Source organism: Lontra canadensis, unplaced genomic scaffold (genome assembly GCF_010015895.1).
Source record: "Lontra canadensis isolate GAN:19392208 unplaced genomic scaffold, GSC_riverotter_1.0 scaffold42, whole genome shotgun sequence".
In the NCBI taxonomy this organism is placed as follows: domain Eukaryota; kingdom Metazoa; phylum Chordata; class Mammalia; order Carnivora; family Mustelidae; genus Lontra; species Lontra canadensis.
In genome coordinates this window covers 12,490,483-12,496,258 of record NW_022631036.1, presented here as the reverse complement: position 1 = coordinate 12,496,258, position 5,776 = coordinate 12,490,483, and positions in this window count along the sequence as shown.

Below are 5,776 nucleotides of genomic sequence, written 5' to 3'. Positions count from 1 at the left end.
ACTAGCAGCCATTGCTGCACAAAGCCAGGGCGCAAACACCAAATCGTGCCAAAAGGCATAAGTGGAAAGGTGGGTTTCAGCAACAGGGGTAGATGAAAAATGGAAGGTAGAAACAAGAAGAGAACATGTGACAATCTTGATGAACCCAGTAAAATATGAGCTCTACAGAAGGTTCCCAGGTGCTAGGTGTTTGTGATAGACCTTGGTCTGAGCAAGTCAAGTATTCAAAGAGCCTCGAATAAAAGAGACAAGTTCTTTGAACTGCCCAAGGCTGGGCCAAGCTCAGGTTTCCACATTTCGGGTGTGGTAAGCATAAAGTTCACTCAAAACTATCTTTCCAACCAGTAACAAATATATGGGGAGAGTAACTCCTTGTCTACAATCAGATTCTGAAAAATGATAAGTAGAGGATATATTGAAAAGAAGTGAAGAGTGAATGTTATCATGAGCATGAGAGCAGAGGATAGCTAAGTGGCTGTTCCCATTCCATCTGTCTGCTCTAACCTTTCTCAACAGGGCGTCTGACACATTAAGAAGGCACAAGAAAGCAACCAATTAAACATCTGTCACCACTTTCCCTTTAGTGTTTAATTTGAGACAACTTTCTATTTCCTTCTAAATGAGAGTTGATTATTCAGGGGAGAGCCGGCTGCTTTGTACATGACTTTGGCTTGGCCCAAACTAGCATTAATCAGCCAATGCATCAATGCTGAAGCCTGCTGGTTCAAGAAGATGGAAAAGAAACATTTTCACAATGGTTTACAAAGCTGCCTGGGTAAGCATTTCTTCCACTGACAGCAACAAGATTAATGAATACAACCGTCTGGTTGGTGCTACCAAAATTACCCTCAAGCTGAGTTTCAAACACTGCTAACCAAGGAACCAAAAATCACATAATGAAACATATAATGTCTGTATAGCAACAGATCTGTTAGGGATTGTGGGAAATGCTTCATGTTTTACCTGAATCTTAATTTTTCAGGGCTTCATTCTGAGGAGGCTACCCCAAAAGCCTTTGTGATGCAAACCTATTATGACCACTAGCTCTAACCCTCCTTAAGGAATCCAAGGATTTTCCCACCTCTCCTTTTTCTTTAAGATTTATTTATTCGAGAAAGAGAATGTGAACAGGAGAGGGGTAGAAGAAGAAAGAAAGAGAATCTCAAGCAGACTCCAAGCTCAATGCAGAGCCTGACTCGGGGCTCGATCTCATGACCCTGAGATCATGACCTGAGCCAGAATCAAGAGTAGGATGCTTAACCATCTGAGCCACCCAGGAGCACACCCCCCCCACCCAAATTCTGCTCCTTCTGCTGTATGATCAGTATTTATAATCTGAGAGGTAGTAAACCAAGTGGCCACTTCCTTCATGGGATGCAGTCACTCAAAGAATAAACTTAACTCTCTCACCTCCCACCACAGCCCTTCATATGTCTTTGTCTCCAGCCTCATGAAGTTTTTTGTCTTCGTCTAAACATGCCATGTCAGACTATGTCCTCACAAGAACTTTCTTCTTTGTGCACACAGACAGAACGAGAGCTCTGGTGTCTCTTCCTCTTCCTCTAAGGACATCAGTCCTGTTGGACAAGAGCCCCACTCTTATGACCTCATTTAACCTTAATTACCTCCTTAAAGGTTCTGTCTCCAAATGCAGTCACATTAGGGGTTAAGGCCCAAACATAAGATTTGGAGGGACATAGTTCAGTCAATAACTCTCATGCACTATCACCACCCCCAAAAAGTTCTTCCCTCCCTTTTCCTCTGAGAGACATTCCACTCAAGCTTCAGATGCTACCTAAGGGTTATCTTCTCCAAGAAGCCTGTTCCAATTCCAATCAAGAATAGTGTATTCCATTGTAGCACTTATTCTATTCTCCTTCATATTATTTCTTGATAGTTGCTTATGTGTCTCTCTCTAATATGCTGCGAGTTCCCTGAAAACAGAGACTTGGCCCAATCTATCTCATATTGCCCATAACACCTACCATAGTCCTATGCGTTAGAGCCATTCATCCTTTCTGTATCCGCAGCAGCTAACACATGACTATACACAGTAGGCACTCAATAAATAAGTGAATGTGCTCTTCCTGCTACTGACATTTTCTCTGATTCCACTTTAATCCTTTTTATTCTTTTTCTGAACTTTCTTCCTTCCCTTTTTTCTTTCCCATGACATCAATTAACATTTTTCAAGCCCCGCTTAAAGCATAGTTTGCTTGGGACGCCTGGGTGGCTCAGTTGGTTGGACGACTGCCTTCAGCTCAGGTCCTGATCCCGGGATCCCGGGATCGAGTCCCACATCGGGCTCCCAGCTCCATGGGGAGTCTGCTTCTCCCTCTGACCTTCTCCTCGCTCATGCTCTCTCTCACTGTCTCGCTCTCAAATAAATAAATAAAATCTTTAAAAAAAAAAAAGTATAGTTTGCTTCCTCTGCCCTTTCTCCCCCTCCTATTATCTTTCCAAAAACCAATGTCTTCAAGTATGAAGTCATATGTATATTCCAACAACTCCCAGAGTCTGTCAACAGCCCCATCCTCCCTGCTGAACTTCAGTCCTGTATACCCAGTACCCTGCTCGATATCTCCGTGGATGTCCCTAGAACCGGCCGAACATAACAAGCCATCTATGTGTAAATCACCTCATTTGAACTCAGTCTCCAAATCCTGTAGTGTAGACAACTCAACGTTGTCTTTCTGCCTCTTCCTTAATTCAACGTGGCATGCTACTCACCAGCATGATAAGAATGGGAGTGGATGTGAGTAGAGGTTGTGGTGGTGATGGTAGCCATAGCGACAGCAACAGTTTAACTGTTTTGCACCACTCTGGGTCCAGGCTCATCCCCACTGCTCCCATACATTCTCTTGTTGATCCCAGCACAATTCCCCAATTATATATGATATTTCCTGCTATGTTTCTTTCCATACACTTCTCAGTCAGCCACCATCCTTCACTCATCTTCCACTTTCTGCATCCAGTTAATTCTCACCATCCTTCAAAACTTAGGTTAAGACATCACGTCCTGGAAGAAGACGTCCAAGACATACCTTTGTACTCCAATAGCACTGTAAGCATACCCCTCCCATGACACTTGCATTGGGTTAAAATTTAGAAAGAAAATAAAGATTGTCCATGCTGATTCTCTTGACTTTCCTCTTCCAAGTCAGTGGTCTTCACTGAAAAAGGAGTATAAACACACACACACACACAAACACACACACACACGCACTGTAGAAACTAAGGAGTCATTTGACTTTATAAATAGAAATTAGATATCATGTTTCTTTTCCTAATCACAAATTTGAATTATTCAGAATATAAGAGAACTGAGGCTTGGGGTGCTTGGGCAGCTCAGTCATTAAGCATCTGCCTTTGGCTCAGGTCATGATACCATGGTCCTGGGATCGAGTCCCACATTGGGCTCCCTGCTTGGCAGGAAGCCTGCTTCTTTCTCTCCCACTCCCCTTGCTTGTGTTCCCTGTCTCACTGTCTCTCTCTCTGTGTCAAATAAATAAAAATCTTTAAAAAAAGAGACACAGAGAGAGAACTTAGGCTCAACTTAAAAAAATAAAATAAAAATACGTATCCTATCATATTAGATACAATTTTCTTACTTGTATAAAATGAGCAGAGACCTTTCTATATAATTCTTCCTGGATAAAATGAAGAAATAAATGAATCTTAATTGAGAATCATTCTAACAGTAGGGCGTTTGTGAGACTGGCATAGCTACAGTTACTCTGAAAATAAGTTTAAAAGCACTAAAATACAGAGTTGCAAGGTAATCAGGTTTGGGTCACATCTTTTAGACCAAACCAATTATGTACAAGCTTCAGTATGATTGTGAGATCTGCAGCTGCCTCTGATGACACCCATGACTACTGGAACAGGTTCATCAGTGTTGCCAAACACTAAATGATGAGACAGATCACCAATATCCAGGACCTGAAATGTAATCAATACTACAACACAGAAACTAGGCCTATTACATTTCAGCATGGCTGGGTTTAAATGGGTAACAGCAGAATACAAAAACAGTTATTTTCTGTACTTCTATGAGAGGGACACAAAGAAACCCTTAATAAATGGGACAAAATGCAGCTTCACTAACAAGAACAAATTCTGACTGAGCAGCCTCTCTTGGCTCAGAGACTACAATAGACCTAAGAACTAAGACTTGCTGCAAAATATCAGCGCAGGCAGACCAGGCCACGGTAGTGAGGAATGTGGGAGATGGGGGTCCTGTTTGACTAAAATTTCAACCTGGCCAACTGCTCACCACAGCACACAATCTGCTTCATAAAAATACACAAGAGAAAGCTATTTGAATGTCAGGGGTTTGGGTATGGATTTAATCACCCAACAATTCATTTTGCGGGGGGGTGAATCTATTAACCAACTAATAACTGGGTTTTTTACATTTTAATTCTACAAAGTAATTTCAAGATAATGTCTGATTGTATTTAACCTGCTTTATCTTCCACAAACTGATTTTCTGAAACAGAAAAAGATTAAGAAACAGATTGCAGAGAGTTGTTGACCTCGATTGTGATGACTCAAGCAAGTCAGAAAATGACGTTAGGGGAGCAGACTGTAGCAGTGTTCTCACAGCCTCCATTATATGTGCAACAGTAATCAAACATCACCTTCCCAGACAGAGTAAAAAGATCCATCTACATATGTAACAAAGATACATATAAAATGTCAGGATTGGGAGTCAAGATGGCGGAGAAGTAGCAGCTGAGACTACTGCAGGTTGCGGGAGATCAGCTAGATAGCTTATCTAAAGATTGCAAACACCTACAAATCCAACGGGAGATCGAAGAGAAGAAGAACAGCAATTCTAGAAACAGAAAATCAACCACTTTCTGAAAGGTAGGACTGGCGGAGAAGTGAATCCAAAGGGACGGGAAGATAGACCCCGGGGGGAGGGGCCGGCTCCCGGCAAGCGGCGGAGCAACGGAGCACAAAATCAGGACTTTTAAAAGTCTGTTCCGCTGAGGGACATCGCTCCAGAGGCTTAACTGGGGTGAAGCCCACGCAGGGCCAGTGTGGCCTCAGGTCCCGCAGGGTCACAGAAGGATCGGGGTGTCTGAGTGTCGCAGAGCTCGCAGGTATTAGAACAGGGAAGCCAGCTACAGAGACAGAGCCGAGGAGTGAGCTCACAGCTCGGGCTTACCTTGAACCGGTCGCAGGCTCGGTGAGCTCGGAGCGCAGCCGGAGGCCAGGCAGACGGGAGTAATTGGACGCTGTTCCCTGAGGGTGCACTGAGGAGTGGGACCCCGAGCTCTCGGCTCCTCCGGGCCGGAGACTGGGAGGCCGCCATCTTCCTTCCCGTCCTCCGGACTCTACGGAAAGCGCTCAGGGAACAAAAGCTCCCGAAAGCAAACCCGAGCGGATTACTCAGCCCGGCCCCTGGTAAGGGCGGTGCGACTCCACCTGGGGCAAAGACACTTGAAAATCACTACAACAGGCCCCTCCCCCAGAAGATCAACAAGAAACCCAGCCAGGACCAAGTTCACTTACGAGGAGTGCAGTTTCAATACCAAGGAGAGCAGCGGAATTCCAGAGGAGGAGAAAGCAAAGCACGGAACTCATGGCTTTCTCCCCATGATTCTTTAGCCTTGCAGTTAATTTAATTTTTTTTCTTTTTCCATTTTTTTCTCTTCTTCTGCTAAATTTTTTTAAACTTTTACCCTTTTCTTTCTTAACGTTTTTTAACTAGTTTATCTAATATATATATATTTTTTCCTTTTTATATTTTTTTCATTATTGGTTT